A 12,787-nucleotide genomic window follows, 5' to 3' on the forward strand; every position below is an offset into this window, starting at 1 on the left:
TTTTAATGGATTGTAGAAGGAACTCAAGCATAATGTTTCTACCCTTGTATGATCAATACCTTTAACACACTTATAAATTATTAATATTCTGCTCACAAAATTAACAACCTCTGAAGAGGCATAATTGCTCAATACGGCTCAAAAGAAAAAAACATTTAAGGAAGTAAAATGTTTCTTTGCATTTTTAGAAGTTTCTAGTAGCCTTCTAGTATAGCTGAAAAGCTACACTTTATTATTCAATGTAGTATAATTGTAATTTACTTATTATTTTTTCTTCCTTTTGTGGCACCATAAAGGGACTTGGCATATGACTGTTTATTCAGTCAAAAGCCCGTACCATGAGGACTGTCTCATTACATTCCTCCCAGAAATGAATCTCTTTTCCAGATGGGAAAGCTTTGGGTAAGAGGAAGGGGCTGAGCTGATTTAGGAGTTAGCCTAAGTCAATATTATTCAGGATTGGTGCATGCAACATTAGACAATATTCCCAATGCTAACACCACAGTGCTCCTGCTGACATCTCCTCACCAATATTGTTGATAAGTATTGTGAAGAGAACATACATCTTACTGCTAATTAATATCATGTGCTATGTTCACTTAGCTGCATTTCATTAGCTGAATTATGAAATTAGATAATAATCTTCCAAAATGTGTCTCATTTTTAAAACCTGTGTCTCATTTCCTGAATGAAGAGGAAATACAGAGGTCTCAAATCTCTGCCTAGGGACCACAAACTTTCAGTGTAGTCCCGACTCTGACTTTCTTTTTCCAAGTCCTATTCGATGTGTTCTATTAACTTTGAATTAGGATATCTTGGCCAAAAATGACAGTTAGTATCAAACTGTAAAGACTACAAATTTCTTTAAAAATTTCAATTAACAGAGAGCAAATGTGCTCCCACAGAGGGGTCAGTGGCTCAGAGCATCGCTTTATGTCTCAGTGGCTCAAGGGGGTATTCCAGGCAGTGCTAGGAGGATTACGGGGCTCTCCTTTCTATCTTGGAGCTCTCTGGGAGCAAGAGGACTAGTGCGTGACAGATCCACTCATAGAACATTATCCTTGGTTTAATGAAAATGAACGAGCTTCATATATATATTCTTTTCTAAACAATGGGTGAATCATTTGGTCAAATATTTTCAAGGCAAAGTTTTTATGTCTATGCCTGAGATAACACAGCTCAGCACTGCTCAAAACAAAACAAAACCAAACCACACAACAAAGAAAATTTCACTTGGTCTTTTACACAGCTACTCCAGGGCTGGGCACATCCATAGTTACTACCAGTGGTTGAGATCTGTTTGTACGCTGTTTGCATTGAATTAGCAGCGGCCTCATTTCCACCTCCATAATCACGTTGACACCTTTGTGGCAGCTACCTTGATTGAAAAGTTTCATGAAAATTTGAGGTGTAAAGCACAAATTTCATCTCCGAAACTGATCCTTCCCATGAAGGCCATGCATATGGCCATGGGGGAGGAATTGTTCTTGTGAAGAGAGCTTTCAGACCACAGGTGGTCATGCCAGTTACGTTGACTTTTTTTTTGGTAGTGTTTTTGGTTTTGAATCAGAGGCACCAGAAAGGTTTGAAACTGAGACCACAAAACTACTTCCAGATTTTCGCATTACCTACTACAAACCAGCCTTAAAGAGAGACTCTGTCTTTACCTTTCACGGATCCTTTGAACTTCCCCATATTTCTTTAGCTGGTCCCAATGCTGGAAAATCTTTGACTGGCATCGTTTCAAAGCGTTCGCTGGCTCTTTACAATCATTTCCTTGAAAAGCATGAATGTATATCTGAAAACAAATGCTGGATTTCAGCAACCTCTTGTGTAGCCTAGTAAAATAGCAGGAAGAATAACATATCATTAACCAGATTCATTTCTCCGACTCAAATACGTTAACAACCTTCATCGTTACAAATTTCAATAGATGTTGTAATTGTGTAGTGTGTAAACTTCTGCATTTCTTTTTTCAAAGTCTAGAGGCAGAATAAATAGTTGACAACATAGCCAGAAAGTTCAGGTAGACTTACAAGCAAGAGACTATCACTTGTGTGAATGCTAAGAAAGTAGCTTCCTTTATACAATTAAAGTTCAAGGTTGCATCTATAATAGGCTTTTCAGCTGAATTTGAAAGTAGATTTAAATTGTTACTCACCCCTAACCTTGTTAGAGATTCATGGTGTCGAGTACGTAAAGCAGAACAGACTGAAAGGGTTGTAATACATTTACTGAAGGAAAAGCGTCTTCTAGCTAGAGAGAATATTGTGCAGGGAAACCACAAGGGTTTGGGAAAGCTGTGTTTTGTGAGGGGTACATTTCTCTTACATTGTCTGAATTATTCTTAAGAGATAATTCTTTAGATGTAGTCATGATCATTTACCAGTTTTATAAAGATATTTATTTTCCATGCAGCCAAGAAATTAATCAGGGAGCTGAATTTTTAGACTTTCTTAGTTATAAAATGGGTCCTTGTGTTTTGAACTAACCCTGGTAAGGATAAATCCTGGAAAGGATTTTCCCTCAGTAATTCAGGCGGTTAAAAAAAACCCCAAAAAGCTGTGATTACCAACTGGTGTTCTCTGTAACAGCCTCTGGGCCCAGAAATGCAGCAAATTCTTCCAGGCATCTTTAGGAGCTCCTGTGGAATAGCGATATGATTTGAGTTGTTTTCATTTTGATTACAGGATGTTTCACACACTCTTCATCAAATAGAAAATGTGCAAGCTCTAAGTGAAGAGAATAGAGTGATCAAGGTCCTGCTCTTGTTCCAGGACTTACAGAAAAGGAAGTAGAAAAGAGGAAAAGCGGAAGGAAAAAGGGAAATACCAGCAGGGCAGCCTAGTCATTTAGAGCAGCACAAAGAAAACAAGAAAAGAGAAAGAGGGTGTTGAAAAGGTAATATTAAGTAATGGCATAATGTCCAAATATGTTTGCTTCCAAGTACCTGGCAAAGTCATGTTTCCCATAACAGAATAATGCCAGGGCATCACCCCGTGGGTCAGCTGCGGCCCTCCATGGCTCTTTTCGCTGATGAAATACTTCTGTGGCAGCTCTGCAAATTCCACAAGTCCTCACTTCCAGGAGAGGCTGAAATGGCATCTCTTGAAATTTGCAAAATGTCATTTAAAAAGTACATTTCACCCTACTCTGCTCTTTTTACTTAAAGAATCTGAAAAGGGATGGAGATATTTAAATCCCCTAAAGGGCTGTTCTCACAGCATTTTCAAGTCAAGAATTTGAAAACCCTGCTACACCTGTGTACATTTGACACCATACCCATCACATGGATTTTAAGCACTTCCAAAGCTCTTGAGTACTTTGTGACCACGAGGCTTGGTAAGCCTCCTGGATGCTTATCTTTTGAAAATAAGAGGTCAAACCTTTGGAGAGTCACTTCTTCCTAAAGAAGTTTGTGTCTCACAAACCACAGACCTGACACAGCCTGTCACATGCAGTTCATCAAAGAAACCTTGTAGCTGTAAGTACGTCAGCAATATCCAGTGTTATGACCACAAAGTGGTATTTGACTATAATCCTTACTGGCCTATGAATTTCACCACAAAGAGTAGTTATTTGGGTTTTTTTTTAATATATATTTATATGAGGCTACAGGTTCCTGAATTAATAAATTGTAAACTGTATTAAATACACTGAAAATTGACTGATGATGAGTGCTGCTCTTCTAGGCTAATTTCTCTTCTAAACCATGATATGAAAATTCCAGCTAATGGGCTTGTGACAAGACTAAACAGGGGTAATAGCAGACTTAATCACAAAAACAAATGGGATTCATTAAAAGCTGGCACGTGGTAGATAATCTTTGGAGAGTTCTCACCTCAATCTACATGTCCCCATCAAAAAGAAAAAAAAAAATTAGAAATGTTCATCTGTTTTTATCTCAGGCTGTTGAGCCAATTCAGTGGAAATTCGTAACGGAAAAATAATAGGCACAGTTAACTTCAAACTCCCTGTTCCACGTTTTAGAAGATGTATCCTCTTGTCAACTCTTTTTATACTCTTTATCACAGTATTCACAGTAAAATATTAGCTAGAATTTTCTTCTCACTGTTGAGAAGACAAATTAGCTATAGTTTTCACATCTACCTGTAACAGGTAGCTCAAGACAATGTTGCAGTGCTAAAAGTATTTCTTGGCAAACACTACTAAGGAAATACATGTATATGTCTTTAAGTGTGTATGTATGATATACAAAGCCTATAAAGCCTATATATTTATACATAGGTTGAGTACAGACACATCCACACACCTACCCTGCATTGTGCAATTTTGCAAGTTGAAAGGCTGGAAATGGAAGCCAAATGCTAATCCAAGTTTCAGAAACACTCTATCTACAATGAATGAAGCCAACTCCCTAAATATAAATATCTTCAAAATTCAGTTGAATTGAATGGAGGCAGTTCAGCCTCCCATAAAAAGGAAGAAAACTTAGAACTTGGTTATTGCTCTCCCTCAACAGCTATTACCTTCTTAAAATACGCATAGAATTAGCAAATAAGCAGATAACCCCCCCCCAAATCAGTAACAAAATATTTCTTTAGTCAATATAACATTATCAAAAAAAGTGGTAAAACAACTTTTGGATTGCAAGAGATACATGCCCAGCCTTGATCTACTTTGAATTCAAGAGCAAGGAAAAAAAAAAATGCGCAATCATTTTTTTATTTACTTCTCCTAGCAATGCATGTACTTTATTGTTCCTGAAATCTGTGTAACCCACCTGAGTTCTCTAGGGGCCAAATGAAGACCTCATCGATGCCAGTGGAAAGACTTTCGATGGGTTTTGGTATGTTTGGGATCGGGAATTGTTAAGTATATTCAATCTGTTCTGTAATTTCCCCGCCTTGCAGAGACAATTTTGCCTTTTGCTAACATCTCAAGTATCACTGTTAAACGACGGGATTATCTACCTTCTCTTTGCCGCACTTGCAGAAAACCTGACTCCCAGTTTATTTGCTCTCATTTGGTTCAGTAATACTTTGTTCTGCAAAAGCTTATTTACTCTCTCTACCACCTCCTAATTACTTCAGGGAAGTCATATTGTTTTCTTATTATGTTCTTCTAGCTCTCTTTGGAGCAAGGCATATTTTCTGTTAAAGTGTCCAAATTCTTTTCAGGTGGCTGCACCCTCTGCAGCATGTGGCCTTACACAGTGTCTAAATTTGCTAAGGCAATTTGAACATTATCTGATTGCTAATTAATGTCCTATAATAATTCTGACCTTTAAAAATTGTCTTCTAGCACCGCTGTTTCAGGGGCCTGCTGTGCATATGCTTGCTTTTTTTTTTTTTTTTTTTTTTTTGGTGAAATTTTTTCCACCTATGACTTCTGCTGTCAGAGAAGTCCAAGCTCGCTTAAGTGTTGCTGACGGGGGTTGGAAATAGACCTGGCTAGCATTTTAAAGTTTGCTTTTAGGGTGTTGGGTTGTTGTTTTTTTTTTTTTTCTCTGTTTGCTTTTAAGGCTTGATTATCTCAGTTGCTCTTGCAGAAAACATTCAGCGAGAGGAGTTATTTGCGGTGCCAGTGCGTGCTGCAAGCTGGCTTCTTGGCAAGCCACATCCACAGGCGAGCCCGTCCTCCCCCAGTCAGCAGGTCCGAACTCATGCGGCTCAAGAGCGGGAAAGGCAATGACCACCTGGAGGCTGTGGGTGAGCCACAGGGTCCATGCCTGAGTTCCCCTGGTGCACCAGAACCTCCATCAGCATCCCCAGCTTTCAGGGGTGGCCTTTCTGCACAGAGTCAGGGGACATCTATGGACGTACAAAATTCCCCAACTCCAAGAGCCAACCCTTCTGCTTCGTGTGACTCCATATATAATCCTCCTACAGATACATTATTGGCTCTCTATCTAGCCAGCGTCCTTCCCTGATTAAGATTAACAGTATAGAAATGGCTGTAAGAGGTGTATCATGGGAGAATAAAATGAGAAACTTCCTTTGCAGTGGCGTCGTTTGGGAGGTACAGGTCTGCATCAACAGCTCGTGCTCCTGTAATCACAACAACACCCGATAACATAACTGGCCCTATCAGAAATATTTTTCTGTTTTTGAGATTAATCCAGAAAAGGAAACAACGTACCCCGTCAGAAACCACCACAACGGTGGCCGCTGTGACCCCAGCTCAGAAGAAGGGCTGTGTTTACAACTCACCTTCCCTTCCCAACACTCTGAAGAGGCTCCAGAATAACAAGCTGCCTTTCTCGGGAAGTTTTGTACGTAGCCCGTTTTGTTGGCTGCACGAGCAGATTTACCTCACCCCTCTTCTACACGTTGGGAAAACCAGCTGAAAGAGTGAAGTGACTTACGGAGGCTGGGAAGAGCTCGTGTTTCAGAGTGGGGAGAAGGCAGCAGAAGTCGGTGCTGCTGTGCCCCGAGGTGACACCGGCAGTGGGGCTTCTCCCCACTGACCAGGGAGCTGCTGGCAACCGTCAGGTCCTTTTGTGCCTGTCAGACAACATTTCCCCGTATAATCACCAGCTGCGTTGAGGTCTCTCCAAACAACAGAACAGCTGGAACCAATGTTTGCACATATTGCAAGAAAGATGTGGGAAAGACTTGCATAAGGGACAAGGACATCTGCAGGGGAAAATGACTGCTTAAGAAAAAACTGTGACAAGATACGATCCCAGCGATGAAGTTTTATATCCATATGTGTTGCCAAGGTCATAAACTTGGAAAGAGATGCAAAATAATAGCAGAGACTTCTGGTTTTTTAACACCTCCAAAACCAGTGAGGATTTTCGCATAGTCCTGCAAAGCCATCTTTTATGAACCCAGTGTCAGGGGTTTCCTGTTATGCAGTTTCAAAACCAGTAGGGATCTTCGAGGGTTTTGCTTGTCATACCACTAGCATTCAGTGAAATATCTGAGGCACATTTTGCAGCTGTCAGAAATCTGTACCTGTATGACACAGCACAAAACAGAAGCTGTCCGTAAGAGAGCAGCTACGACGGTATTCACCTGAAAAGAGAGGGCTTTTACTTTTATGGGTAAAAAGAGAAATATTCCAAAACGTGCCACTGGAAAATACAGCAAAGGATGTCGACCCTTTCTGTAGTTTCACTAAGGATGGCAACATTTTATCAAAGCTTAAGGAACAGAAATAGTCCCTTTTTACTCCCAAGGTATTTCTATGTTTTTGTTACTGATGGTGAACACAGTTATCTAAAACCAGAAGGAATGAGAATGTACATACGCGTGGCACACATCAAACGTATACCTGGACAGCTTTCACAGCTTTTGGGTTTTGTAAAGACTTTCTTTCTTCAAAATTCTTTACTATAGGTGCAAAATGCCTCTATCGGGTAAAGCCTGTAAATCTCATTAGGAAGTTGTTGCATAGGAAAAAACTCTTGTCCCAGAAACATCCAGATAGGAAATATGGTACTGACAGAGAGAGATTGTCTTGGGCAAAACTGCCTTGGCCTGATTCTGATGTGTAGCTACACAGCAAGTATTTTATCCTGATAAGTCAATGCATAGCTCAGCATACTCAAGAGGAAAAGCAAGGCATTAACTGTAACACTTACCTGCTGAATGTGATGGAACCTCTGGTAATCCGACATTGTGGCTGTTCACTGGCCCCGGAAAGAGGCTCTATGAGGCAAAGCAGACAAATAAGCGAAACCTAAGTAACAGAAAAGCCAAAGCCAGACTCAGCTTGAGCCAGATCAGCTGTCTGAGAAACACCAGGAAATGAGATGATAAAAAGGATGAAGTTCTGTCCATGACCAGTGTGTGTCTCCCACCATGTTCTGCACTTACCAGTGAAAAAAATCTCTACTGTCCCAAAAACCACACCTTCATTAGCCACCCAGTTTCTTTGAACTGGTTTCCTGAACGTTCTCCTCTTAAAAAGTTTGCACTGCAGCACTGCACAGATAGTCGTGAGCCCTCGCTAGCGCTCACAAAGCGTCCACAAAGGATGATCAACCACGTGAAGAGACTTCGCCTCTGTGCAGAGCTGGCAGGTGGGAGCGATGAAGAGCGCACTCAGCTTTCAGGGGTTCCTGCCTACGGCGCAGGGTGCAGAGCTTCCACCGACCAACAAGACCACTGCAAAGTACAAAACATGTCAAGCTTCGGACCGCTGGCTTCACGGAAATCTTGACATGGCCAGAAGAGAAATCAAGGCCAAAATTGCAGCCAGGCTTGATCATATTTTCCAAGATGATCTCCAATCAATAATTCTCCAAAATTATGAATTTTCTCTGCCTTTGGTTTTCTACGTTTGGATCACCTGTTAGGTTAAACAAAATTCATCCCAGGGCTCTCTCAAGAGTGGAGGGAGGCTGGAAGGAAGAAAACTCCTGCCTGTCTGGCAGCTTTGCAAAAGGTCCCCCAATTTTCCTGCCTGTAGCTGGGGTGGGAGGGTGAAGAAAGGGAAAGAGATGAAGTTGTCCCTTGACATTTTACATCCAAGCCCTACGGTGATAACCATTACAGATAATTTTCCCAGCAGGTGTTAAATGTTTCTTGTGAGCATTTGGACAGTGAAACATTATTAAATGTTCCTGACAGAAGTAATTTGTTACAAAAGTTTTTGGAGGGGTGGAAACAAGGCAAATTAGCCTCAGGATTTTAGATATAAAGACGATATGTCCTTTTTGTACTAATCCTGTTAATGTAGACATCCTTTCTAGCATATCTGAAAGTAGCTTCGCTTGTGCTGAACTTACTGTCATACATTCAAGATGCCCTTTCTCCAACTTTTAGAGAGAGGGAACTGCAAACAATTACCATTAAAAATATTTTAAGGGTTTTGCAACCATTCCTGCCTGTTTCCAAAGATGCTTTTCCAGCAAGATTAAATCAATTTTTTCCCAGATTTTTTTAAAGTTCAATTCAAATAGTAGAATTAATTCTACTATTTGAACTGCTGGCTTCATGGAAATCTGACATGACCAGAAGAGAAATCACGGCCAAAATTGCAGCCAGGCTTGATCATAATGTCAATGATGCTGCTGTTTCTCCACCCTGCAAACAGATTACAGATGGATATGTTAATAACAAACACCCAGACTATGTTGGAGAATGGATGTTGATCTCAGAATTAGTTCTACTATTTCATAAATAGTAGCATCATGAAGAACAAATACAATTTCCTCGTTTTAAAGTTCTACTTGTTGATCTCAGAAGGCTGCAATCTTAAAAATGTTGAGTTTTTCTGTTGGGTTTTGTTGTCGTCTGCTTTTTTTACAAAACAAGAAGTGTCACCGCAGAGGCACGCGCAGCTGCCGAAGCACTCCCCGAGCAAGGCGGTAGCCCCGTGCCCGCGCCCAGCGTGCCACCCCAGCAGCGCGGTTTCCTCGCCGCCGTCACCAGCCGGCTCGGCCAGGCTCAGCTTTGGGGGTGACAAACAGGCACTCCAGTAGTGGCAGAGCTTTTCGTCTTCAGGAGAGAAAGGCTCAGCCTTGCTCCACACCTGTGCTTCGTGCTCGCCCGCTCACGGCCCAGCTTTTCTTCTCTTTCCCTCCTCTTCCTCTTGCACTAACGCTTTCCCGTCGCCCACTTTCCCGTTCCTCCTCTCCCGCCACGCCCACGCCGCGCTTCGCCTCCCTGCCCCGGCCCGCGACAGGCCCCGGCTCGCGACAGGCCCCGGCCCGCGACAGGGTGACGCGCTGATGGCCCTGGCCGCGCGTCCCCCCTCCAACGCCAGCAAAGCCTGGCAGCATCGCCACGGAGCTCCCGAGATGCGGCGTTTTGTTTTGTTTCGTAACGGCTCCATTTCACACCCCGATGCAGCTGGCTTAACCTCCCGCATTTCACTTTCCTTAATTACATTTTGCTCGTTATTCCCCGGCAGCTCCGAAAGCGGGAGCGGCACAGCACGGCCGCGCGCGGCGCGCCCCGCAGCCGCCTCGCCGCACCGCCGGCCGAGGGGAGAAACCTCCCGCCGGCGCCTCGCTCAGCTGCGGCTGCCGACGCTGCTCCCTCTGCCGGAGCGGCCCCGGGGGCTGGGATGGAGGTCCGCACCCTCGCCAGCTGAAGGAAGGGTGCAGCCGAGGCGCGAGCCACGAGTGCCAGGGAGAGGCGAGCGCTCGCGCGGCTGCGGGACTTCTGGGTCCCACGGGTCCCCGTCCTCATCCCGCTCCTGGGTACCCCGCTCCGGCCTCCCGTCTCGGCACACCTCCTCCCGTCTTCTCGTCGCCCTTCCTGCTCTCCGCCCTGAATAGGGGGTATTTTTTAGAGGAGTGAATTATCTGACGCTTATCTCTGGCTCCAAGGCCTGTAGGTGCAATATCCAGCTCCTGGAGCCCCCGGACCTGTAGGAATTTATAGCAGCAGATTGACAGTGAGTTTTTTCTGCAGGTTGTTTATATTATTGTAAGCTGCTTAGGAGGAAAGCTTTAACAGAACACTAGATAAAAAGAAAATGGGCTTAAAAGCTCCACTAACTCTTTTTTCTTAACTTGTTCTTGAACAAAAAATGTGAGCCCTGGGAAAGCACCTGCAGCCACTTTCACAAGAAACCAGCGCAGAACACAGCAGAGCGCAATGGGCAAAACGTCCTCTGCTTGGCTTTTGGCAACAAAAAACCCACTGAAAACCCGGGGGAAGAGCAGGACGTGGGCAGTGAGGTCAGATAACAAATGCCGGCACTGGGGAATGTGAATAAATAAAGGGTCCTCGCTTTTTCTACCAGTAGGATCCCATATCCTACAGTATTACCTATCTTAATAGCTATTGATTTTTTTTCTATATTCTGCCCACAGCTAGAGAGAAATTTCATTCAAATGAAAAACTCACAAACTTGCTGGCAATTACCATGGGTGAAGGAAAGACAAAGGGTTGGGAAACAGAATATTAAACAGAGTATTCCCTTCAGCATTATGCTGAGGTCCTGTTTCGCAAAGAAGGACCATCAGCAACCCTAATGAAAATTATTCAGGCTTAAGGACGTAAAGAGAGCAGTTGTCTCTCATCTACAGTAACACTGAACTGACACCTTTTTGGGGACAGGCGCACGTCTACCAGTCACTTAATACATCCTTACTTGCACCAAAGGCTGGCCCTGTTGCGAGAAGGGCAGCACAATGAATACGTAACATGAATTCTCCCAGGCGGTGCCAAACGGCAGCTCGTGCTGATGCTTTCCGCTGTCATCCTGAGCAGAGGAGTTCAGAGCCCATGAAAATATTCTCTCCAGCTTCCTATCCAGGAGGTGCGATGTAAACCTGGGGGCTGCTGTCAGGAAAAGAACAGGACCATTGCCTGGGATTTATGGCAATCCATGGGAAATGAATCCTTCACGTGGAAGGGAACCAAGAATCGAGGTATGACTCAGCCTGTCCCACTGGATGATTCCAAAGAAGAAAGCAATTCAGATAAACAGTCCCAATCCTGAACGAGTGGCAGACACGTGAAAAGGGCAATTTTCTCCTTCCCACTGCTGGCTAACAGGGACAGAGCAAGCAGGTTTCCTTTTAAGTGTCTGCCATCAGCCTGGAGGACAAAGGTTTTCTCCAGGCAAGGAGAAGACATCAGCTGGCCTGAGTCACGTCCCAGCAGGAAGTTTCCCTGCAAAACAGAGAATTTAAATCAGTTATTTGCATTTCTCATAGCTAAAGGAGATACTAAGAGGGAGAGAGAAAGAGAAATCTGGGAACAGCAGGCAGCTTCCTTGGAAGGCAACTAAAAACACAACAGCAAAAGGGCAGCTGAGTTCTTGTACAAAACATGCTATAAAGCCTGGCAATTCTCAAACGGTAAAAATAACTCAGAGCAAATTCACAACTCATAGCAAATTGAGAAGCAGCAATTCAGAGTGTACTCAACAAAAGAGTACATTTCTTCAGGATAGTCTCTAATAATTTAGCATATTAGTTGCTGTATAATACCAGCCCATTTCCTTACTGACAGCATGCTTAGTTACTGTAGATAATTGAGATTAACTAATCACGCTCTTAGTCATTCTTCTAAGGGAAAAAGACAGGTATGAGATAGCTTTTAGTGCCACCTTGTTAATCCAGGTAATGAGGATGAGTGCTGAGCTGACCTGTAACGTTGTGCCAGCAGTGACCATTCTTGTCTCCATGCATGAGGCAGCTGAGCTTGTAATTAGAGCGGCCTTTGGGATACCGTTGCGCTGTGCTGCCGAGGGAAAGGCCAAGAAACTGTGAAGAGGCAAAACTAAGGGAATCGGTGTGAGAGGGAACAGAAGACAAAATGCATGATGGAGATGGAGATGCAGGGAGACAGAGAGGGACTCGGGCCAGAAAGGGAAAGCTATTGAAAACTGAGGAGAAGATAAAGCTTTCAGTCCTGCTATGCTGCCTTGCTCAACCGGAGGCTGAGTATTTACAGTGTTAAAGTTTGTTTTCCAGATAGAGAGACATGCGGGAAAAGGAGCCTCCAGAAAAGGGACGTGGTCCTGTGATGCTGGAGCTCAGGGTGACAGCTGTAGCCCACAAATACAGAATTGAGGGCTGGGGTTATAGTCCCAGCAAGGTGTTGGCTACTGCTCCGTGCTGAGGTAGTTGACGGAGATACTTGAACAGAAGGGTAAAATGCAAGCAGCTGTGTTGGCGGTTCATACTGAACATTTTGATCTCTGCAGAAAAAGTAAGGGAACCTCAAAGAGTCATTGATCCCTGTCATGCTGTCACCTGTCCACATCAGCTCCATCTATCAGTCTAGCTGTCAGTCTTTGTGAAAGGATGAGGGTCCCCTGTCTTCAAAGCCACAGCACAAAAATTGAATCGCTGCTTCTGGGCAGGTGCGAGGTGAATCGGTTGTGTCCTGGGATGTGTATCTTCTCAGGC

Source organism: Phaethon aethereus (genome assembly GCF_964289735.1).
Source record: "Phaethon aethereus genome assembly, chromosome: 8".
Classification (NCBI taxonomy): Eukaryota; Metazoa; Chordata; class Aves; order Phaethontiformes; family Phaethontidae; genus Phaethon; species Phaethon aethereus.